The 24600-nt window shown below is 35.9% G+C and overlaps 1 protein-coding gene across 9 annotated transcripts in view; it reads left to right on the top strand.

Moving 5' to 3' along the window:
- The window catches only part of ZBTB20 (zinc finger and BTB domain containing 20), a 775204-nt gene that overhangs the window by 345772 nt on the left and 404832 nt on the right, over positions 1 to 24600 (top strand). For 2 of the 9 annotated variants that reach the window (XM_087439636.1, XM_087439634.1), the window contains exon 1: positions 6985 to 7266. The exons of the other annotated variants lie outside the window; for them this stretch is intronic. The gene's annotated coding sequence lies outside the window, so the exon portion shown is untranslated. Of the gene's footprint in view, positions 1 to 6984; positions 7267 to 24600 lie in introns of those variants that run through there. 9 annotated transcript variants of the gene reach the window in all.

Genomic DNA, 24600 nt, shown 5'->3' with positions numbered 1-24600 from the left:
AGAGCGAGTGTAATATAAGGATCAGGTGGGCTCGTGGGAATGGAACAAAAGGTTTTGTAAAATTAAAGCAAAATAATTATAGCTCTAGGTGCAAAGCGAACACACTCCAGCAGTTGGTAGCAAGAACCTACTCAGAATGGAGAAGGGAGGGGGCAGGCTGGAAGTTTTTTTCTTTTTTTTTTTATTCGCTAACAAAGGCTTTTAATAGGTAACAGTTGTAAAGCGTCTTTGAAAGTAATTAATGCACCCACACAAAAATTTATTAAAATGAAAATTTAAGGAATTGTCTAAAATGAATTAATTAACAAAAAAAAAGAACATCATGCCTTTCTTATTTTTTAAAGAAGGAGAGAAGGTTAAGCAAAGCAGATTTTTGTGAGATTGCATTTTAAAATGTTCTCAGTTTATTTAGTATCTGAATAGCCCTAAAAAAGAGAGTTGGCGGGATTTATTATTATCCACCCCCTTTAGAAATACTAAATTGGGACAGACATAAAATGGGGATTAACTTGCTGTGTTTGAGCCTCAGAGCCCCTCAAAATTATGATATCGCCTTATAAAATTATCAAAGTTTTTAGTAAGTTTTCAGAGACCTGTAGGAAGCAGGATGTGGTGTTCCGAAGAAGAAAAAGGTGAGTGTTTTTTCTCACGTGGCCTTCTCTAGCCTGGAGGGCCCTTAACCAGGCCAGGAGAAAGTCACTTCCCTTTGTGGCCTCATGGAATACAAAAGGAAAGTTGCAGAGTGTGGTGTTAGTCATTTTTACCTCAGTGTATTTTCTGTCTTTGCAGAAAAAAAATTAACTGCGTTTACCCTGTTTCTTAGATAATTTTTAATCACTGTATTTGTTTTTCCTCCTGTTTTCTTCTGTATTATTTCATACTGTGATATAATTATAAAGTAGAATATGTACAACCTGCTGAGAATTTACCCTTTACCGTGAGAATCATTTCTAGTTGATTCAGAGAAGTGTCCATTTTCGGCATGTTGTCGTGATACCTCAAAAAGTTTTAGGTTCTGAACTTGAGTATATCTTCAAAGGCCAGGTCCTCTAAACCTTCCGTGCTGGAAAATCATCAGAAATTGCTGCCTTTCTTCTAATATTTCTCATTCTGTCGAGGCCAGAATCTGGCCATGTAAAAAATGTGAATCAGAAAGAAAATTAATTTTGGAAGGTACATTTGAAAAATAGCTCTGGTGATGCCATATAAAAATACACAAATGTATTTTGAAAATAATTTCCTTTAAATGTATGGTAAGACAACTTGTGTAGTGGGAAAAGCACACCCCATATACATATGATCTGTGAATGCTGGATACGTTTGCTTGATTTTCTTTGTCTACTTTTAATTCCCTCTTAAATGGCTATTATCATCATGTCTTTATAATCCTTTGAACTATTCTCAGATTTTTCTCCCTTTTCAAGACAGTGGATTTAGTTGGTATGAGTAATGTTGTACTATTAGTGTAGTATTCTTACCCGTGAGGAAAAGGCGTATTTGTGAAGTTCCTTGGTGAGGACACTCTGCATTTAAGTAGATATACACTCCTCATGATCCTCGTCCTTCAGTCTTGTGTTATTTCATTTTCTCTGGAGTTATGGCTAAAAAATGGAAAATCAAGAAAAAAATGTGTTTGCAGCACCAAGAACTTTCTGTGTTCACAATAGTGGTTCCCGTTCCAACTCTTTTACCGTATGATTTTAAACTATTGTCTCTATTGGCCATTGAACTGGAATGGTATATTACTTTTCTATTACTACTATAACAAATAATCACAAACCTAGCAGCTTATGACGTCACAAATTTATTATTACATAGTTCTGCAGATCAGAAGTTTGCGTTTACTCAACCGATTTATCTGTTCCAGGTTTCACAAGACCCAAATCAAGGTGTCAGACTGCTAGCCTCTTAACTGGAGGCTCTGGAAAGAATCTACTTCCAGGCTCATTTAGTTCTTTGTGGTTGTGGGACTAAGGTCTCCATTTCTTTGCTGGCTGTCAGCTGGAGGCCGTCCTTAGCTTCATGCACATGGGCCCCTCTATCTCAGTGCCAGCAAGAATGCCTCAAATCATTATCACCTTTAGAATCTCTCTGACTTCCCTTTATACCACATCTTTTCCAAATTCCAGCCAAAAACGTTCTTTGCTTCTAAAGCAGTTAGTTGCGCCCACCTGGATAATCTGGGATACTCTACCTATTTTAAGGTCCATGACCTTAATTACATCTGCAAAGTCCCTTTACCATGTAACATAATTTTGCCATGTACTAGAGGTTCTGGGTAATAGAGAATGGACATTTTTGCAGTGCCATTATTTTGCCTACCACAAATGAATTCTAGAAGAATGAGTCACCTTCATTATATATTTCTAGAGTACTCTGAATATTCTTTTTTTTGCTGTAGAAGTAGAAGGAAAGAGTCAGTATAAATACTTACATAATCTATTAGTAGATTTTCTCCAAAAAACTTAAACATTTACCCTTATATATCTCATGGAACTTGGTAAACAGTGTTTTTTTCTCATTGATAAATAGAACAAAGGCACAGGAAAAACCAAGTTGACCATTAGGGCCTGAGCTGGATGGGAGGTTTTCTGGCTCATGGTATAGATTTTATTCATTAACACCTTTATATTCTCCACAAACCATGCTAGAACCATAGTGGTAGCCCAACTGGAAAAGGGAAGCAAGCCAGGATTGAGTGAACCAGAGATGGAATTACTAAAATATTAGTGGAGATGACTTACGTGGAGGGCTGAGGTCAATGCAGTTATAACTTGTCGTGAAATAGAGAAATCTCAAGTCTCCCACATGTACTTAAGAGAGTGTGATCTGGTAAGTGAAGGCCTGACACAGGCATAGTGAAATTGGTCAGATAAATGGCAGCATTTTGATTCAGGGGTTGGCAAGGTGGGCTAAGGATGCAATAGTAGGAATCCGAGTTGAATAAGGATCTCAGTTTATAGTTGAAATTAAAGAGGACGGTTCTAGCACCTTAGGGGAAAAGGAGCAGAAATGAATCTTTTGATAAGGTTGAAGGAAGAGTTAAGAAAGTCCAAAGGAAATAAAGTCAAAAGGAGATAAGGGAGATGAACTGGGGACAAAGTTCATCTACACGTCCCAGTCACAATTTTGCTCAAGGTAGATTTTGATGTCTAGGATATAAGAGTTGCCTTGGGTATGAAGAGAGAGATACAGGTAAATCCACTAGATTGTGATTGCTATTATCCCCTTCCCTTAAGGAGGAAATTAGCTCATCCCAGCAATCTACCATCTTATTCGTTTTAAAATAAGACTATATGTCTCAGATTAAAAAAAAAAAAAAATAGGAGAATCTTCCAGCTGAAAGACTCATTTCCCAAGACAAAATGGAAATGTAAGAACAATCAAATTATAAAACTTTAACAATAACTAAATTTTGGACTCCATTTAATTACAACAGAAGGTTGAAAATATACTCATGTATTTTTTTAAAGTCAGTTTTTACTTCTAATTTAATAAATCTGATTTAAGTAATCACTTATCAATTAACAGGAAGGATAGTTGAAGGTTGATATATACGCATTTATATTTTTTCTTTAAATATGTTCTACTATGCTGTTCATGTATTTATATTGTTTTAATTTATAAATATTTGTCAACATGTGCCACTACTAAATGCAAGATTAATAATAAAGTACAAGCTTACCTTGACATCCCATTATTGTTTTCTAATGGGATGAATAAACACACATTAGTTCCCACACATATATGTATGGACACACACATATAAAAGTACCTATATAGAGAATATCCACAACATATTCAGTGTACATGTAAATATATCTATGTGCATCTCTAAAATAGCTAATATACTTTCTGCTTCACCGTATGCCATCCACAAAATCCTAGTGTAGGAAACAAATTAGTCATGGATATGAACTCATTTCAGGGGATATAGCATTGTCCTGATCTCCAAAGTAGGAGAGCATAAGTGCCTAAATAAGTTATATATAATGAACATTTTTTGAAGGCAGTATAGGATAGCAGAAAAATTACTGGGTAAGTATCAAAATTCCTGAGTTCTAGTCTTTGCTTTGCCACATGTTAGATATGTGATATTAAACATATCATTTAATCACTTATGACCTCAGTTTCCTCACTTGTAAAATAAAGATAATATCTCTCCCATTTACTTTCCAGAGTTGATGTCCAAATTAGATGAGCTAAAGATACCTTAAGGCATTTAAAGATTATGAAATACTATGAAAAACATTACTATGTTTTAAACAAATATAAACAATTCTCATTTATTACAGTTAAGGCATGGTATGTGTCCTCAAATATATGCATTCTAGTTAAAATCTTAAAACTATTTTATTATTCTTTATTTGCTTTTTTCATATCTGTTGCCCAGTCTCCATGTCGTTTCTTGTGTGTCTGATCAGTTCTTATTCACAATATTAAGTAGTGTCAGTTTTCAATGCGATTGTATATGTTAGAGCTAATTTTCAAAATGAAAACAGTGTTAGATGTCAGTGCACTATCGAGGCAACTAACAAGGAGGAATGTAAAATTAATGATGTAAAAAATGAAGAGTCAATATAATATTATATATGTTGCTATATGCTTTTCTTTATTTTTGTTAAATAGTTCATTAGTCAATTCATAGTTTTCCTTGTTCTCAGTTTCAAAAACAATGAAAAGAGTCAAGAGGTTAAGGATTGACTTGGAGACAAGGGACACCTTTTTTATGTGTGTGTGGGTTTGTTTGTTTTATATTCCATTTCCATTTCTCCAAGTCCCTATCCTCACCTATTTATTCTGGCTTGGTCCCAATTCTGGAGCCAATGGTCCTTTACATGGAGCTAATGGATGGTTGGAGAGTGCAGGGATCAGTTTAGAGTTTATGTGAGCCCTCTGAAAATGTACACAAATATACTTTGTATGTATGCATATGCATATGTATATGTATACTGTATAGTATTTGTAAATGTGACCTTTCCTTCTCCCTGGGAGAGGTTCATATCTTTCATTTGTTCTCAAAGGGCACATGAGCTCAAAAACACTTGGACCTGCTGAATTACAGATATTGGTACCTAAGTGAGCGTCAATTGAAGGGAGAAACCCAGTTGTGTCCCAAACATTTGGGTTGCGGTAGGTAGTAGAAAGGAAGATTAGAGGGCCAGCCAGTGGGGAAGGGGATGAGACAGTGCCTCTATAATGGCTTTCTCTCTCTTTCCTTCTTTCTCACCTTCTTGCTTCCTTGCTTTTTTGCTCAATTGCTCAATCATTTTCTTGCTTTCCTTTCCTCCCTCCCTCCCTCCCTCCAGTCCTCCCTCCCCCCCTTCCTTCCTCTTTCTCTTTTCGATTACTCCTCTTCAAAGGAGAAAGTTTCAGCAGCATTATTTTGAGTAAAGGCCACGGTATATATATGTGTATATATATATATATTTTTTAATGCTGTAGCATTATGCCTTTCCTCATTCCCTTCTCATTTCCCTTCCCACTGATGTGAATTTATTCATTTTACTACCATCTCAGTTTTGAGAGCACCCGTTCCTATATACCAGAAGTAGTAATGCTCTGCAGAAGTCATTTCTATAGCAGAAGTCATTTAGAAATCAGTAGAAAGAAAATATAATACCCACAAAAAAATATCTCTCACCTTCCTTTTCAACATTTTGGCTGCTACTTAAGCATCATCATCTAAGCTAAAATTTCCCCCAAAGAATGAATAAAACAAATAATTGAATTGATTTGTGAATTAACATAGAAGATAGATGAAATTAAACTGTATTTCATCTATGTAGTGGTATAATTGAGTTATTTTAGAGACATGGACAGGGCCTTCTCCAACTTCCAGGAAGAAGAGAAAAAGATTACAGTTGACTGTCTTGAGCAACGACTTCCTATTACCATAAAGAGCGAATAGCTCTCTTCACTTTTTTATCTCATTCAAGAATATCTTTGTATCATCATTAATTTTTTTTTAGAGAGAATGAGTTTGGGAAGGGAAGAAAAAGATGAGTCTGTTATTATGGATTTCTGTTGTCAGTTTAAAATGTTGCTAAGCAGAGTTTTCCCTATGCCCTATTCTTGTAGGATTTGAATTTTCCAGTTGGATTGACTTGGCTGTCAAAAAGTCAAGTTGATTTTTCTTTCCTCAGATTAAGTTGATAATTGGCTGAATAAAATGTTAAGAACAATTAGGAGAGGTAGGATTTTAAAGCTTTTTAACACAACAAACAAACTTTGTGGGGCTATTCTGTCCTCTTTTTTTTTCCTCATAACTTCTCCAGAGACTAAATTGTATAAAGTTATAGCTTCCTGTTCCATGAAATATTTCTTCCTTGACCTACCTGCCATACTACTTAGCTTACACTTAAAGAAAAAACAAGTTCCCGTTCCACTATTGTGTCTTTTTAAAGAAAAATCAAAGTACAGTCTTTCTTTTTCACACAAAAGCATTCAGAGCACTGGTTTTAAAGAGAGCTTAATTCTGGCACTAGATGTTTTTCACTCTCTTCTTGTTCAGAATACAGGAATGCTACCCTCTCTTGTTTTTCTTAGCATCTGCAGGACTTTTTATCATTCCTGTGCTCGTTTCATATTGTTTTGCTCTCAATACCAGCTAGTCTCCTTCCATATTCCTTCTACTGTTATGTCCACCCCTCCTCTTTCCCCCAGTATTCCTCATACTTAGAATTGTCTGTAACTTCTCATCTGGATGGATGCCTCTTAATTTTTATCCAGACTCAAATCCCATTTCTTAAATTCCTCTTCTGAGTAGGCAGCCTCTACTCTACCAATGTCTTCTCTAGGTAACCATTCCGCCCTCATTAGGCTATGTATTTTAAACAAATAAAAATAACTTCATATTTATCTGTCTTGCTAGTCAAAATGCTTCTTAGAGGTTGGGGACTCTTCCTTTGATGTCTTCTGTAGAGTGAATATCATTTTGTCTTTTTAGGCAGCATCTCATTGAATTAGTAAAGATTAAAATCTATATGTTCCATGTATATTAGTCATCTAGATACCACTCAAACATTGAGTGGTTTATTTATTTAAAACATATTAATGATCCTTTTTCTGCAGTGAACTTTATGTTTTTCAATTTTCTTAAACAAAATGTTCTGAACATGATTTAATCTTTACATAATGATTCCCTGATCATCATTGTTGTATTAGTTTCCTAGAGCTGCTGTAACCAAGTACCACACACTGGGTGCCGGAAACAACAGAAATGTATTACGTCAGAGTTCTGGTGGCCAGAAGACTGAAATCAAGGTATTAGCGGTGTTGGTTTCTTCTGAAGTCTGTGAGAGGGAATCTGTTCCATGCCTCTTGTCTAACTGCTAATGGTTTGCTGCCAATCTTTGGTGTTCTTTGGCTTGTAGAAGTATCTCTCTGATCTCTGCCTTTATCTTCACATGGTATTCTCCCTGTGTACACTTATGTGTCCAAATTCCCCTTTCTTATAAGGATACCTGTCATACTGGATTAGGGCCCCACCCTACCTATGACCTTATCTTAACTGATTACATTTGCAATGACACTGTTTCCAAATAAAGTCATGTTCTGTGGTACTGGGGCTTAGGACTTTAACATATGAATTTTGAGGGGACACAATTCAACCCATAACAGATATGAACATTATTTTTTTGTAGAGCTCTAGCATGTTGATTTCTGTGGGACTCAGTTATAGACAGGTTTGCAAGCTGTACATAATTCTCATCCTTGGGTACTTCATCTCTCTTCTCCTCTCTTTGCCCCCTCTTCATTCTGAGATACAGAGTGGTTATTTCATACAGTTATCATTATGTTTCTTCTGGAAGCGTCCCATCTTCCCATCTAACATGAATGGAGGGTTTCAATAACTACGTATTATGGAAGAATATATTAGTTCCAAGTTAAAGTCTCGCTGATGAGTAAAGATGTTTGGGCAATAGTGTGTACTTTATGGCATCTTTTTTAGTTTCTCAAAGACTCTATTTTCTATTTTCTGGGTTCTTGACCATGTTAAATCAAGATAGGCCTATAAGTGAATATAAGAATGCTGGATAATTGAGATATTAATGTATTATTTTCTCATGGCAGATATGAAAACTAAAGAAATGTATCTGATAAAAATATTAGACATTGAATTATCTTGTCTACTAGTTGCCCAAGATTTTATCGTTAATGTAGGAAACTCAGAGTTCTCCTTAGAATCCTGTAAAGTGTGAAATCTGCGTGGAAAGGAATTATGTTTTTGTGTGATTTGTATAGTGTCTATCACACTGAGATCATTCAATAAATGTTATACTAGCTCAGAATTGTGTTGAAATCAAATGCTGTGAGTGGATAAGGCAATGTGCACATTTAGTCCTAGCAGGTAGTCCTCCTGAGCAGGAAGAGGGGCCTGCACCCCAGGTGCTGACCTGCCAGGAGTGGCTCCTGTGGTTCTCAGGGCGCCATGCTGATGAGCCACCCTCTGGTGTTCCAGTGGCATGCATAGCCACGTCGGCCCTTTGATCCTTGGAGTGTCTCCTGCCACAGTGAGTGCCTCTGTTTGTTTTGCCCTTCCCTTTGGTCATTACTCCCACCTGGCACTATAGAACTAAAAAAATGAGTGGTGGGAGAGTATTGTGCGGGGACACTTCAGGAAGACGACTCTGCCAAGTATGAAAAGCTGAGTTCTGATTCTAAAAGCACATGTGTAACATTTCTGCCAACCCATTAGTGAATGCATTTTATTTTCTATATCATTCAACAGTCTGCCAGAAATCACTTTCCCTGATTCTGTTTTCTCATTATGGGGGTCCTGGATCCACCATAAAATGCAGCCAGCCACACGAGTAAAAGGCAATATTGCTCCCTGTCTTTTAATAGTCTTCCTTCATAAGTATCTGAATATACTTGGAAACATTTACTTCATCTTATGCCTCAATATTTTAAAATCAATTCTTCTACTATATTTGAAAATTACCTGTAGTGGCTGCATTGTACTGCAATTTTTTACATTCTATGAAATTTTTGTTGAAAAGTTTTAATTGATTATGCAATACTCTCTCCATTCCAATGCATATTTGATGAAAAATATACACATGACCGTACCCATTTATAGCTGAAAAAGTAGACACCCTGAGGTGCTAAATTTGTGATTTAAGACTGTACAGGGTATTAGTGTCATTCTACCAATTTGATACTGGTAGTATCGTTTGGATACGGGATTTAAGGCTTTAACATATGCTCTATGAGATGATCAAAATATTTGTTCCATGTTACCTTGCTAGTATCATTTAGGTATCATAGATAAGAAGACAGAAAACTGAGTCATAGGGGGATATTAAATGACTTGTAGCAAATCACATAGCAAGGTCACGCGAAAGCTGATAAGATCTTGGTATCCTTCACTCTGTGAACTAGCCATGACTAGTTTTCTGACAAGAAACATTTTTCTCCTTCAAGAATTTCAATTTTCACATGTGTGAAGGTTGGAGACTTTCCTTGAAAAAGCATTGCCTCAAGGGACAAGGAACTTTTGAGAAAATGTAAGGTTTTTAACCTCAACCTAGTATAGCCAAATAAATTGACCACCACTTAAAAATTTTAGAATATTAGAGTATTAAAATTCTTGTTTAGACAGAAATCTAAATTTGAAACTGGAAATAAATCACCTTTCCCCTCCTTCACTGTCTGGTAACCACTTAGTAAAACATTTAGGTATCAGATATTTATATATGTATGTAAAAATGCATAAGTTTGGGAACTGTAAAGTATACGGAATTCATTTGGGGAAAGGTTATAAAAAATAGCATCTACTTTGAAATGCTTCTGTAATAAGTTCTCCTTGTCATCATTTTCAACCAGATGATTAAATTTCCCAATGTAAGGCTGGAGATTCAGGCAGTTAATAAGGAAGCAGGGACCAACCAGGCCAAAGTTTTACTAAGTCATTGTTACTAATGCAGGTATCCCCGGAGAAAGAGTACATGAAGTAGTCTTTCACACTTTCACTTTCTATCAATTAGGATTTCAAGTTGAGAAGTAAGCAGATTCTAGAAAGCTCTGGCTGCCCAGAAGATTCCACTCAGGTTAGTGTGGCTCAGACAGTCCCTAAGCTCGTTAACTGATCTGCTGATTTCCCCATCTGCTGATCTCAGCCAGAGGCTACAGAATAAGGACCAATAATGGAGATCCAGGCAGTCCCTTATCCCAAAGGAATCCCCAAAGGAGAAACTTCACATACACATTCAAGTAAATGTGAAGAGTTTTCGAGAAGCCCCTCCAGTGACCCCTCCATGAAGAAATACCCCATTCCAGAATCAACTTTATCACCATCAGTAAATGTGTGTTCCATTAATATTTGGTCTATACTTGAAGTCAAGAACTGGAGATGGCTGGACTTAATCAAGGTCAAGAGAGAAGAAAGTATGAAGAGAGGACATCAGAGTGCCTGGAGTTGGAGAATGCTGCTAGTTAGCTGGTAGTTAGTCAAGTTAGCAGCATCAGGTTATCTGAGGAGAGCATACGATTGTACTGAGTGGTGGCTTCCCCAGTGAGTCCCAAATAAGCTTTTCCACCTCCATTTAATAAAATGTAATATTGTATTAATCACTTGGAAAAGTAAGAATTTTTTATATTATTAACTGGTAAATTCCTATGTCATCTATCTCTATTTTGTCCGTCAGCTCTTTTCTCTTAAACACAACCATTTCAGCTATATTATTAACATTCTCAAAGGAAATTCTACCAGACTACCAAGTCCAATTTGCTTTAGCTAAGAGTTATTTACATTTATTGTCTAAGGCAAGCTTAGATAATATGTGTGTCATTTGGTCTAGAAATGGTAAATCTTAGTTGTATGTGAAAAGTTTTAACTCTGAGTACTTCAAATGCCATATATTGTACACGTCTTCTGGGCTAGTTTCTATGCTATACACCTTATGTACATTATCTCCTTTAATTTTCACAAGAAACCATTTTAGAGATAAGAAAATTGAGCCTCAGGGAACCTTATTACTTTGACCGAGGACATATAGCTAGTAAGTGGCCAAGCTAGGTTTCAAACCTAAGCCATTCCAACTCAAAGTCCTCTTCCTCCCTTTTTAAACCACTATCTCATCCTGCTTTGCAAGATGTAGAAGGTTCTGAATTACCTTCCAACAGTCTATGCAGTTTAATATGGGAGAAGGGGGCTGCCATAGCATGTGGTTCTGTGGTACTAGTTTTTACCATCTAAAACATGCCCAACTCAAGCTAGTTGCCAACTTGTCTCCCAGTACAACCTACTAGGCTGTTGATACCATAAACACTATTTTCCAGTCTCATTTTGTGAGACAGGCCTCTCATTAGATACAGGAGTTTAGCTTAATTCTCAAATTAACCTCAAAATCACCTTGATTTTGCTACATTAAAAATAATCCCAAAAGCTTATGTTTGACTATGTAACTATAAAGTAATGGAACTGATTTTTGCTGGGTATTAGTGGCACTGGTCTCACTATTTAGAACGAATCCACATAGTACATATCCAGATTCACCACTTGTGAGTTTCATAAACTATTAAATGGAGATGGTAATAGTACCTAACTCATCATATCATTGTGAGGATTAAATGAGATAATATATGTAAAGTTCTTAGATCAGTTCCTAGCATATAAGAAGCAATCAATGAAGGGTAACTATTATTATATATAAGCATTACTGAAATAAAAAACAATTACTGACAAGTGCTTGGTACATAGTAGGGGCTCAATAAATATGTACTGAATGGATTAAGAAATTGTATCAGTTCTTCAAATTGGCTAGGTGTTACTGAACTACAGTCAGTGCAGTATTCTGGCTGCTGCCTCACAGTGTTGAATTTAGTATAAAACAAAGTGTTCAATGTCATTAAGAACTCTATGCAATTTTCAGGAGCATTAACTGACTCTGAAAGAGGCTTTTTTTGGGATTGGGGGTATCGTTTCTTTTCCTCATTTCGTTTCATTTCCTCAACATTTTCACCCTTACTACAGCATAGGGTGCACTCTCTGGCTAGAGTTATACATGTGACCACTAAATGGATGTAGATTTTCCCCTTCCTGTAACGGTCACGCAGATATGATTTATCTTATAGTACAATGAAAACAGAAACTGTACAAGTGTGTACATAGGAAAAGAAGATAAATGGGCTAGAAAAAACAAAAAGGCAGCATGTGTCACGAAGCTTCCTATTTGCCTGAGAAAACTGAAACACATTGAAAGTAAGAAAGACCTATATTGTCACTGTTTGTACCACTTCTGGAGGTGCTGCATACTTTTCTGATGATGTCAAGATATTATAGTTTTGAGGAGCCTTTTTCCTTAAGAAATTTATTTTTAATTCCTGAAATGTTTACCATTATGGATCTGAAATTATCATGCTTTAAATACCATAGTTCCTAACTGGTAATCTAATTTTAGTAAGAGGGCCGGCCCTGTGGCTTGGTGGTTAAGTGCGCGCGCTGCAATGCTGGCGGCCCGGGGTTCGGATCCCGGGCCTCGCATCGAGGCGCCACTTCTCCGTCCATCCTGAGGCCGAGTCCCACATGCCGCAACTAGAAGGATGTGCAGCTATGACATACAACTATCTGCTGGGGCTTTGGGGGGAAAAAATAAAATAAATAAAAAAAAATCTTTAATTTTAGTAAGAGTTTTAGAAAGGGTTCAAAGGTTGCCCTTCCCTAGAATGTTCTTCCTACCAATGATATTCCTACTCTACCTTTAGAAAGAGTCTGTTCCTCACTTCTAGGAGCCCTGCCTTGTACTTCTATGCATATTTGTGTCATTGTTCTTGCTATATTGTATTATAGTTTTCTGTTTAGATATGTATTGTCACTTTTAGTGTCTAGTGACTAAATTGTGAGCTTCTTGAAGACAAAGGCTGTGCTTTATTTATCTCTGGATTCCCAGTATTATTCAGTTCCTAGGACAGAGTAGGTGCTCAATAAATATATATCCAATAAATCAATGAACTTGCAGACATGCACACACACACACACACACACACACGTATGTGAGATCAGGGACATGAATAAAATGTCTCGTATCTTTGCATGTCCCTCAAGTGCTTGTGAACCTTGTAACATTGCTTATGAACAGGCTGATATGCTTCTGAGTGTTCTAGTCACTTTGAGGTAAATTTTCTGATCTTTGAAAAAAGATTTTTTTTTTTACCTGTTCGTATTCTTTGCTTTTACTCTGAGCATCACTTTCCACTTGGACTTAAGCGTGCTGTCAAGTGCTGATTTCTTGGTTGAACCACACAGACAGTGTTATGAATTTTCACTTTTATTTGCATGCTACCTGTTTGTGGCTTTGTTCAAGAACATTATCTGTATGTTCAAATTATCTGTATGTTCAAAAAAAAATACATAGGTTGTGTCAGTTAACTGGAAAAGTCTCACTTTCAAAAAAATTCTCAGCATTTAATACAGTGCTTGGCATATAGTGGGGATTCAATAAGTGTTTGTGGAATGCATGAATAAATCAGCCATTATTGTTAACTGTTTTGATGATGAGGTATGAAATTAAAAAAAAGACTAAATGAAATGCCCAGTATCAGACAGCAGGATAAGTGTAAATCTGACACTCGTAATCCTTACCTCTGTGTTTCTAGACTGTTACACGGGCTCCATGAGAAGTGCCCTATATGTCTGATTTCTCAACTTCATGCTGCAGTAAAGTTTTGCAATCTGCAGGCTAGAGCTCTCTTTTGTAAATGTTGTCTGCCCGATGACTGTGTTGGCACCGAGGAGGCTTTAGCAGATAAAGTGGACGAACATATGGCTCCCATCTGAACACAAATTGGTGGACATAGCGCGGTAATTCAGCTGAGATGTCCTCTATATTGTAAACTGAAAGAGTATGATTAGAGGTGTTTATAAACGGCGTCTGAATTCCCTGCACACCCCTCCCCACCCCTTTTCCACTGTAGTTTTATCGGCCTGAATCACAGCCATCTAGCGTCCCAGCCTCACTGCGTTATTTGTTAAAATGGCCAGCGTGAGGAATTATTAATTAAAGCTAACAAATCACCCTGACGAGCTGTGCCCTGGCATGGCTGAAGGTTGATTGGGCAAAGTGTTCTCCTTTGGAGAAAAGACTTTTTGTGCTCGTGACGCAGTCAGGGACGGATTATTGAATATGCAAGTTAGAAGAAAAATCACAGGACAAGCAAATTGAGTATTTACTGGCAAATAATTGCTCCCTTAAGCTGTGGCTCTCTTCCTAAATTCTTAACATTCCCGAGGGTTAGAAAGAAACACAGAAAAATGCATCGGTACAGAGTGCATTTCAAAAAAAATACATAGACTGATGTTTCAGGCTTGTGCAGGTAAGTGTGATTGTGTGTGCATGGAAAGTGAAAGAACAAGGCGAAGCAAGGGCAGGATGGGGGAAATTTTTAATCTGGTTGGTTTTTAAAATCAATTTGTTGTTTATTAGAATACTGGTCGGTGTATTTGTAAGTTGACTGAGAATTTAGTTTCAGTGCTGCATTTATTGTGAAAGTTAGAGAAATGCGGAGGGAGGGTTTTCTCAGAGTTAATTTATGTTTTTATCAGCAGAAGAATATGTTAATGTTTTGCCCCAATAGCAGTTATAAACTTTGCTCAGATACTGGTGGATATATGTGTAAAATTATCACTTGATTTAAGGCTCTTTGGTTATTCTCAACATTGTTAATTATGACCTGTCTTAACAGTGTCCCAGACACATTTGGGTGCAACTATTGCATTTGTTTTTCAAAGTAAACTCTGTTTTACATTAGCACCAAGCCAGTCCTTGTTCAGGATTTCTAAATGGACATTACAGTTTTGGAATAGTTATGTAAACTTCTGGCTTCGATAATAACCAAAGTGTCCTTATTGTCAATTGTGTGGTCTTTTTATCTGAAATGTTGATCAGGCTACTGAGTTTTGTGGACATTGTAAGAGAAGTGAGACTAGTTTAGAGGCTTTCTCGAAATCAAATTTAAATACACAAAAGTATGATAAGTGTGGAAATGAAGGCTCATTCTATGTATAAAATGTAGACGTTATGAAACAGAGATACTCTCCTAAGTGCAGCTAGGTTATGTGGACAGCATTATCAAAACACATATATCCACTGAGAATGAATTTCGTATTCTGTGAAAACCTGGAAAATGTGCTTCCATCGACAACAAACTGTTTTTGAAATGAGAATAATTGGCTGGTGAAATAGCATTTCAGGGTTGTAATAACTATGAATAACATAGATTTAAAACAAAGGCATAAACATAATTTAAACTAAATTAACTAATTAATAATTGCAAAGTGCTTTAACAATAAAACATCTAGATGATAGTAATAATAATAGGAATAATAATAAAAATGTAAAATCTGGCAATCACCCAGAAATTAAATCAGATGACTCTCGTAAGGTTTTAGAGAATCAGAATTTTAAAATATAAATACATAAAACTTATATTTTACCTTCTAATCTATTCCTTGAACCAGGCAATGTTGTGCTGGTTAGGATTTTTTCTTACTCTAGCCTATTTTATTAAAAATATAGTTTGTCTTAGTATATAGAATAGAGCTCATAAGAAAGTTTAGAAAATATATTTTTTAAAGGTTTAATTCCCACTGGATAACATTCTGTCCTCAGATTTCAAGAGGCAGCCTCCTTCAAGTTTCTTGTGACTATTTGAGGGCACAATTTGGTCCACTATTTTGAAATAGCAAAGGGGGCATTTAAAGCATATGTTCAGAGACTAAACCATCTGCCTGCTTTATTATGAATACCACAGAATTGTGAGGACTTGGAAAGGCTCAATAATTGAACTGGAGTTCTATGCAAGATTTAAAAAAAATTTTTAAAGCACTTTGATTTTAAAAATGTTTTGTAACCACTTACTTTTACTAAGTGTTTCATTAGTCATCTGTGGGAGAATAGTAGAATAATATCATCACACCCTCTTGATATATGGGGAATGAATGGCGAAGTGTCATTGAGTGACCTGAACCCATGGCAAGTTAATGGTAATATTTTCTCTCTGATTAACCTACTGAATTTAAATACCTTTTGGAATTTTGAATTGACTTGTCAATGGTGAAACTCGCAGAGAATTGGAGAAGCATAAAATGGTGACTGTAGGAACAAAAATAAAGTCCAGCTGCTAGCTTCTGGACTATCTTCAAGTGAGTTCCAAGAGACATGTGGAGGTCAGACTAAAGAGCACATCTGTAATCCAATTGTGATGTAATGGAAGTATAAATCAGCTATTGGTTGCCCATGCTGGGGGGAAGAAAAAAGATAAAAAACAAACACAACTTGGCATTATTCCAGAGTGGTACTGTATTCCTTTGGTATCTGGAAGGACATGAGATCCAGAAATTAATACAAGAACAAAAATCATATTTGGGTACCAAACATAATACTATATGAGCCTGGAGTGGTCATTTAAGGACAAATCAAGATGAGTGTCGTTGTTAAGATGTCTAGTGCTCAATTAGGGTTCATCTAACTTACTCGAGTTTTACTAGAATCAGAGTGAGACTAGCTGGATCATTTTCTGAGGAAATGCAGAAAACAGACTAAACCCAGCCCGAATATAAGCTTTCAGTGTTGAGATGACTTATCACTCTTTGTTGCTTAATGAAAATTACTTAAGAGAAAATAATAATGGAGGCAAAAGACTGAAGTGTTTGGTTTGAAGATTCTAACTAAAATATAATATATTGTGTGTGTAAAATACGTATAAATAATATATATACACATATATTAATACGTGTATATATATAATTTTTTTAAAGAAAAAATGTTTTCAGAATTGTACACTTTGTTAGGCTGATTAAGCCTAGGACTTTTTTTTTGCTACAGTTAGTCTAAAGACTAAACACACAGATTTTAACACAGCTCTAGTTGGCTTTCAGAACTGAAGGATGTTAGAATTAATGACCTGGTGCTGAAAATACCTATGTCCAATTTTATATGGATCTTCTCTTAGTAGTATTTTATGCCTCCCTATATTGCAATCTTGCAAATAATCAAGTGAATCTAGTAGCCCAAAGACTACAAAATATCTCCATTATTTCGAGAGGTTAGTTTTTATTTTATATTTTGGATGGATTTGATATATATACCTTATACACACACACACTTTTGTTTTGTTTTCTTCATTTATTTCTTCTACCTCGTTCCAATAAGAAATTAAAATGGCTGACAAAGAAGAAGAAACAGATAATAGTGAAATACAAGAATTAGAAGTATATAAGAAAGATAAAATACAACAAAGCAAAAAACAAGGGCACGAGCATAAAAATGGAGTCAGGAGTGAAGTCATCCCACAAACTACATTCAGTGAAGTGCTATCCATTTTGGCTTTAAACTTTCTTGCAGCCAAGTCAAAGAGAAAACCATGACAAGTTATGCAATTTACAACATTCAGAAGAATAATAAAATAATTTCCATCGTTCATAACTAAAGCTCTTGAAAAGTGAGACTCTGAGTTTTTAGAAAACTCAGTGCTAAGACAACTCCCATTGAAAATAATTATAGGCTGCAGAGACCTAAAGGTGAGGGCAGAAGCAGAAGCAATACCTTCCCTTGGATGTGTGTGAAGGAGTAGACTAGAATAATCTCCTTTCAATCCCAGGGGATAAATTTCTGGGGGGAAAAACGTTATGATTAGTGCAATGATGTTGGCAAGACCAAGATCTTAGGAAAAATAGGGTATTAAGAAGAGAATTTTAAAAATTATTTCATATAAATATATCACTATTAAACAGATATATTTTAATAGTAAATCAAAGATTTAGAAGGCATTCACTTTTATAATAGCCATTAAAACACATTTTGTCAAATAAACTTCTTGAATCAACACTGAATCCCTAAGTTGTTCATAAAACATTGCTGTACTGCTGTCATTCTTCTCCCACTTTTGCTTGAAGCACACTGTCAGTCTTTGTGAAGTTTGAAAAAGAACTTTTCTGGCTTGAGATTTAATGTTTCTTGCCCTTGTATCCTCCCTTGGTTCGTTTTCAAAAGTCTTAGCAAACTGCCTGGTCTTTTCACAGGTAGTTTTGATGGTTGTCACATTGAATAGGCTAGTCTTTTTTCCATATTGAAAAGGTAAAGCATAAAGATTTCTTTTCACATTACCCTTGTAGTCCAATCCATAGTAAGTAGTCCAAGGAGCATCTGTACCAGAATTACCTAGGGTGCTTGTCAAAATGAATATTCCTGGAGCCCATTCCCGAATTTCTGAATTAGAAGCTCTGAGGATGGAGCCTGGGAATCTGAAGTTTAGGAAGCTACCCAGGTTAGTTATGCACACTACCGTTTGAAAACTACTGTTTCAAGATTGTGACTTTAAAATTTCTAGTATATGAATATAAAATGGTAGGATTTCCATAACACAGTTGGTGAGGGTTTATTATATTAACACTAACCAAACCACTAACGCATGTTCAATAATAAATGATGATTGCCTGCTAATAAAATTGGAAAGATCAAGCTTAGAAAAACACTCTGCTTTTGTTTGAACCCTTTTAGCTATATTTAACCACTGTTGAAAACAGTCTTTAATTTTTTTAGTTATCATTTATTGACAACTACTATATGCTAAGTCATATGTTGGGTCTGGGTACTAAATATACAAAGATGAAAAAGAAAAAATCAATGTGTTGTTTGAAAAACTCATAATCTAGGATAATTTCTTATTAGTAGGATATTATCTTCTCCATACTAGGATAAGTTGAATTGCCACATAATCTCCTCTTGAGTAAAACTCAAGATTTCCATTTTATTATATCAGTATAAGTATACATTTGTTAGTAGCGATTTCATATAGTAGGACCCTGCTACAATTTGGAAGCTGCAAAACGTAAGAAACCCTTGTAGGATCCTCCTTCTTCCTCTCAGCAGGAGACTGGGATAGGAGGTATCATGTGGACCTTCTATTTCTCCCATCATCAATCAGCAATTTGTTACTGGGATCCTTTTTGAGGGGAGGAGAGAAATGTGTCTGTGAGTGCAGCTGACGTGAGGAAGACTTGCGTGTCTCTTTCCGCTGCCCCTCTGGGGGCTCAGCTGACCTGCAGGAAATGCTGGAGCCTATATGGCAGCAGCCTCCCTAGTTGGCACGTGGGGCAAAATATGGAAGAGCTCAAACTGCTCCCAGCTGGTACTCTGCTCCCAAGTCTCAGCAGTGCCAGAAATTAGGTATTGAAAGGCTAGAAGGGACATGTTGTGCATGAAGGAATTTGATAGCTGTTCTGAGGAACAGGATGAGAGCTTGCAATTTCATTGGTCATTCATGTTTTCCTGGAAAAGTACTAGAGACACCCACCCCCTTTATTATTTCCAGAACTATAAAAGAAATATTATGAAAACTTCCATATCTTTTTTTCTTTTCCTTCCCTTCTTTTCGACATATATTTATTATTTAGCATGGTGCTCTATTCTAGGAACTAGAGATACAGTGACGAATAAAATTAAGTTTCTACTTCCATGAAGTTTATATTACATTATATAGTGTATTAGGGGTAGAAAGGAAATGAAGTTAATAAATATAAAGTAATATAAAAAATATAAAAAATAATATGCGTCATTTTGGAGACGTTGCCAATAGCATTCTCCATGACTTCCAATTATATTCGTGTTATTTCAAATGTGTGTATGTATATGTGTGTGTGTAAAATATATATTCCTTGATGCATTTATAAACTCCTCTGGGGAACAGACCAGCCAATTCAGGACACTCCTTGTTGTGGGAAGCTCTTTTTCATGAGGACCTGCACATAATGTAAGGGGAGAAACAAGCCAACTGTAAGGACCAAAAAGTGTGCACAGTCAACCCAAGATCATTCTTTATCATCTCTTTGCTTACTCTACTCTGTGTGTGTGTGTGTGTGTGTGTGTGTGTTCTGCTTTTTTTTTTTTTTTTTTTTTTTGATGAACTGACAGCTAGGCATTCAGGATGCCCAGGGGTCTAAGAGGTAGATAAGTTATGGAGATAATCTTCAAGGGATAAAGATAAAGTGGAGCAGACAAACAGTTGACAATAGTATGTGGCTCTGATAAGATAACTATGGAGAACTCCGTAAGGAGTACTATCCTAGAACAATTCAGACAGTTGAGCAACAGGAACTGTTTCCCAGAGGGAGTCACATTTTAACTGAGACTAACAATCAAACAGTAAAAAAAAAAAAAAAAAGAAAGATTTTTTTAAGTGAAATTCCAGTTTTTCACCTGATCACCTAAGTAATATGTGCCCTTGATGAAAATATTTTAGACAAATAGGACATCATATTTTTTTTTCAAAAAGGGCGAGGAGGGCAATCACCTGTTAACATAGCACTTAGAGAAACCATTGTTAACATTGATCAGATACTTTTTCGAGCGTGTATTATGTTCTAGGGTTATGCCAGCCAGCCACTGTCTTCTCAGAAGGGAGCATTTTAATTGGCAGGCAGTATGAATAGTAGCAACTCAAACTTTAACTCCTGTTAGCTGTCTTCAGATTTGGTCTGACAAACTGGCTGGGTCCCAACCCTAGTTGATGTAGGTAGGACAGCACAGATGCAGTATACTCCTGAACAAATGTCATAGTGCCTGCTATAACCCCCGCCTAGTGTAGGTATGAGAGTCAGACTCATTGGGTTCACATCCTGGCTCTGCTTCTTCTCTATCTGTGTGATCTTGGGCAAGTTATTTGACCTCTCTGTGTCTCGGTGTCCTTCTCTGTTAAAGTGGATTATTAACAGTACATACCTCATGAGATATTTTGAGAAATGAATAAGATAAGGCATGTAAAGTGCTAATCACAGTACTTGGCACATAGTAAAGTATTCAGTAAATGCTATCATTATTATGATGCTGATTACTATTATTATTTTTACTATTACAGTTATTTTCATTACCAAGGAAACTTGCCGAAAATATATTTTGTCCAGTACAACTCCATTATCACTACTGACAAAATAACTCAAAACACATTTCCTACTGAGGGTGGGTCAGAGATATCATCTCTGTGACACACATTAAGAATCTGGGTTTATAGCTGAAAATTATAATATAATTTATCTCAGTAGAAAAATGATATTGTGCAGAATAATTTTCTGTTTCTAGGTAGAAATGATATTTAAATCTGCCTTAAATGCCCTTCATGTTACAGATTTAGTTTCAACAATTTGTGACTAACTAGGTTTGTTTTATTAAAAGGAACTTTTAAATCCAAAGCCCTAATGTTTTTCACATAATGCCCCATTTCTTTATACCACCAGTGACTGAAAAGGATTAGAAATACAATTTTACCTAAAGAGGCATCTTCAGGAAGGAGAGGATTCTACATTGTCAAAATCTATATTTTAAGATGATAATGAACAAAGATATCTAGCCTAGCGGGTGCTACATACTAGATGCTTACGGAATTTTTTTTTTGAACTGAATTACATTGCATAAGAAAAAGCATGTGAACATCAACGTAGATATTCTGTAGAATTGTAAACAATTTTAAGAGAATGATGATGCAATGGAATGACAACATATTAGAAGAAAGTTGTGTGGAATCTTGACATGTTATGTTAACTTTTTTAAACTGTAGGCTTGCCTCAGTATGAAAAGCGGTACTATATAGTGAAAAGAGTGTAGACTCTGCAGTTGCATAGCCATACATTTGGTTATCACCTCTACCATTTACAAATTATATGATCATGGACACTCTATTTCTTGTGTCTAAGGCCTCAAATGGAAAAAGAGCAGTAATAGTCTCATTGCATAGTATACATGTATAGTTCCTAGAAGAGTTCTTGGCCCATAATAGGTACTCAATAAATGATATCCATTAACAGCAGCAGTAACAACAATAAGACATAAAAGCCTTGTGTACAATGAACATAAGCTCATTATATATCGTATGCATATATAAATATATAATATATAATTCATATATATAATACATCAATACTAATACTTGAAATTACCTTGCTTATTGTGTGACACACAGTAGGAACTCTACATGTAAATTTTACCTATTTAAATGCCTTCATGAAAAAGATTTGCTTTAGCTATTCTAGTTAAATGAAAATAGAATTCGAAAATCTAAAACTAACTTTATCTTTTGAAAAATGGCAATAAAAGCAAAAGCTACCAAAGGATTTGTTACTAAAATAGTTTGGACTTAATGCAAATAAAGAGCAAGGATAACACTCCACTTCAAATGCTAGAAAAAGTGAATTAACTTGAGAAACTCTTAGGTGACCCCTAATTTGAAGAGTATTAATTGGAAGTATTTTAAAGATCAAAAGGCTATTATTGCTAGTTGCAGTGGTTGCTACATATGGAAAATGGCTGCAGAGACTCTCAATACAAAAATAGTTCATTGCTAAATTCGAAATTCTGTTAATGTCACAAACAGTGGGATGTGAAACACACATGAATTGTGATGACAGTTGAGTCCCCAGCTGCCTATTTTTTTTTTTTCCCTCAGAGCTGCCCATATTTGGCTTTATATTTTCCTCAGTCCTGATTTAACCCATCAATATTTGTATTTTTCTGGAGCTAGCACTACCTTGGAGCATACACTTAAGGATTTTATTCCCCGATGCATCTCAATTCCTAGGAATTTTACTCTCACTAATTTTCTTCCTACAGATATGTATTCTTGAATCTTTCTTTACCTCTCACCTTAGAGTCAGAGTTTCGATCACTTTTAATGTCCGGTCTTCTAGGGCTCGATACTGCTCTCACTCCTCCATGTCTCTCAAGTGTTTAAAGTGTCATTCCATTCTTCTTCATCAGCAGGCTGTTTATACAGGGCATATTTCTTCTGCATGTTGCTTTGACTTGGGGCACTTCCTGTCATCCTGATAGCCTGCGTTCATTTCCTACTGTAGTTTTTAAAAACCTGGTTTTCTAAATGTTCCTCTTATCCTTTATGGTAGAAGGTCTTTATGATCCTGGATTTAGGGAACAAGACTAGAGACACTATTTTATGAACTGAATAAAGCTCTTTTTTAAATACAGCAATTCTCTGTAACCATAAGCTAGCTTGACTTTTGGGAAATGTCATTTAAAAAAGTCTCTAAAGAGTATGCTAAAATGACCAAATTATTTTGGCTTAATGGATTTTGTAGCATGGATACCAGACCTACCTCATAGGACAACAGTTCTGGCTAAATAGGTTTTATCTGGATTTTACTGCAAGCGGTGATTTGGCTGCCATTTATTGAGAGACCTCTCTGCACCAAGCATTTTACTTTTAATTCTTAAAGTAATCCTGTGAGATAGGTACCATTATCTTCACTTAATAGGTGAGAAAACTTTGACTTAGGGAGGTTAAATGACTTGTTAAGGGTTGGAAATAGGATAAAAACCCAAGGTTCTAAGACTCTAAAACTCATCCTTTCTTCATTACTACATGCCTGTGGCTGGTTATATATTTACATTAATGGTAGTGGGAAAGGAGTTTGTAGTATAATTTAATTGGGGGCATAGCCAAATTTATCAAAGGAAACAAAGTGGTGATGAGATTTTACTGTGTTATCATTTTTATAGAAATAGGAACCCAAGGCTACGGATTCACGAGCTCTCCAGAAGGGTGAAGTGCAAGAGTATAGGCAACTTTCTTTACTGCTCCCTTTGGTTTCAGAAGACAGGTTTTTATTAGTTCTGGAGAAACTGGAGCTTAAAATGAGTGTTTCATAGACCAGGGGTTTCTGACTTCCCCTCAAAAGCCTCTTATGACTTGTCCTAGCCTTTTTCTCCTGCTGACTATTCTTAGCAAATATATTCTGTAGACCTTTTTCCCACCAAATTTCTGAGGATTTAGTAGTAGTAGTAGTACTAGTACTAGTAGTATTTAGTACTTTTATAAAGCAAACATTTAATACACTTTTAATCCATTGATCATCAACCTATGTGTTTCTCTTATGAGGCATTAATACCGTTTTACTTTTATATAGCACTTTACAGTTTACAGTTTGGAAAATATATACCAAAAAAAAAAATAGCACGTTATGTCTTTCTCAAGGTCACCAAACATAGAGATATATAATTTAGCCGCAATTTCCACATGCAGTAAAGCAGTGATAGGACCACCCTTCAGATAGAGAATGTTTATTTTCCAGGGTTGCACTCAGGCCTGGTTTTCCAGTTTGCTCTTGTGCAGTTGGACCATTGAGTTCGCCAGTTTGCACCCTAAGCCCCAAGACCTTTCTTTGAGCAAGGACTTGGGGGTTAATGTAGATTGGCTTAATTTATCACTTTGCCACAACCACTTACTTCATTTGGGTGAGAACCTCTAAGAGGAGCTCCTGAAATATCCCAAGAATTTAGAGTGAAATTTTAGCTAAGAAAAAAGAAAAGAAAGAAACTACAGCAAAAACTCTAGAACCATCTTTCTTCAAATAGTCCCCCGAAAAGAAAAATATAAAAATGTTATTGTATGGTTCTGGGTTTTGTATTACACATAATGAGTGCTTTTCCTGGTTGTAACTCTCATGCTCATCCTTCCTCTCGTCACAATGAATGTGCAATTTCCTTCTCAAACTCTGGCCATTGCCAATTTTGACATGCGTCTTCACTATTACTTATTACTCTAAATTTAAAGTGGGTTAGATGTTTTACTCTTTCACTTTTCAAAGATTCA

Source organism: Ceratotherium simum, chromosome 15 (assembly GCF_057802395.1).
Source record: "Ceratotherium simum simum isolate JZ-2026a chromosome 15, ASM5780239v1, whole genome shotgun sequence".
NCBI lineage: Eukaryota > Metazoa > Chordata > Mammalia > Perissodactyla > Rhinocerotidae > Ceratotherium > Ceratotherium simum.
The sequence above is the reverse complement of the archived record's forward strand: the minus strand, read 5'-3'. Positions and strand labels throughout refer to the sequence as shown.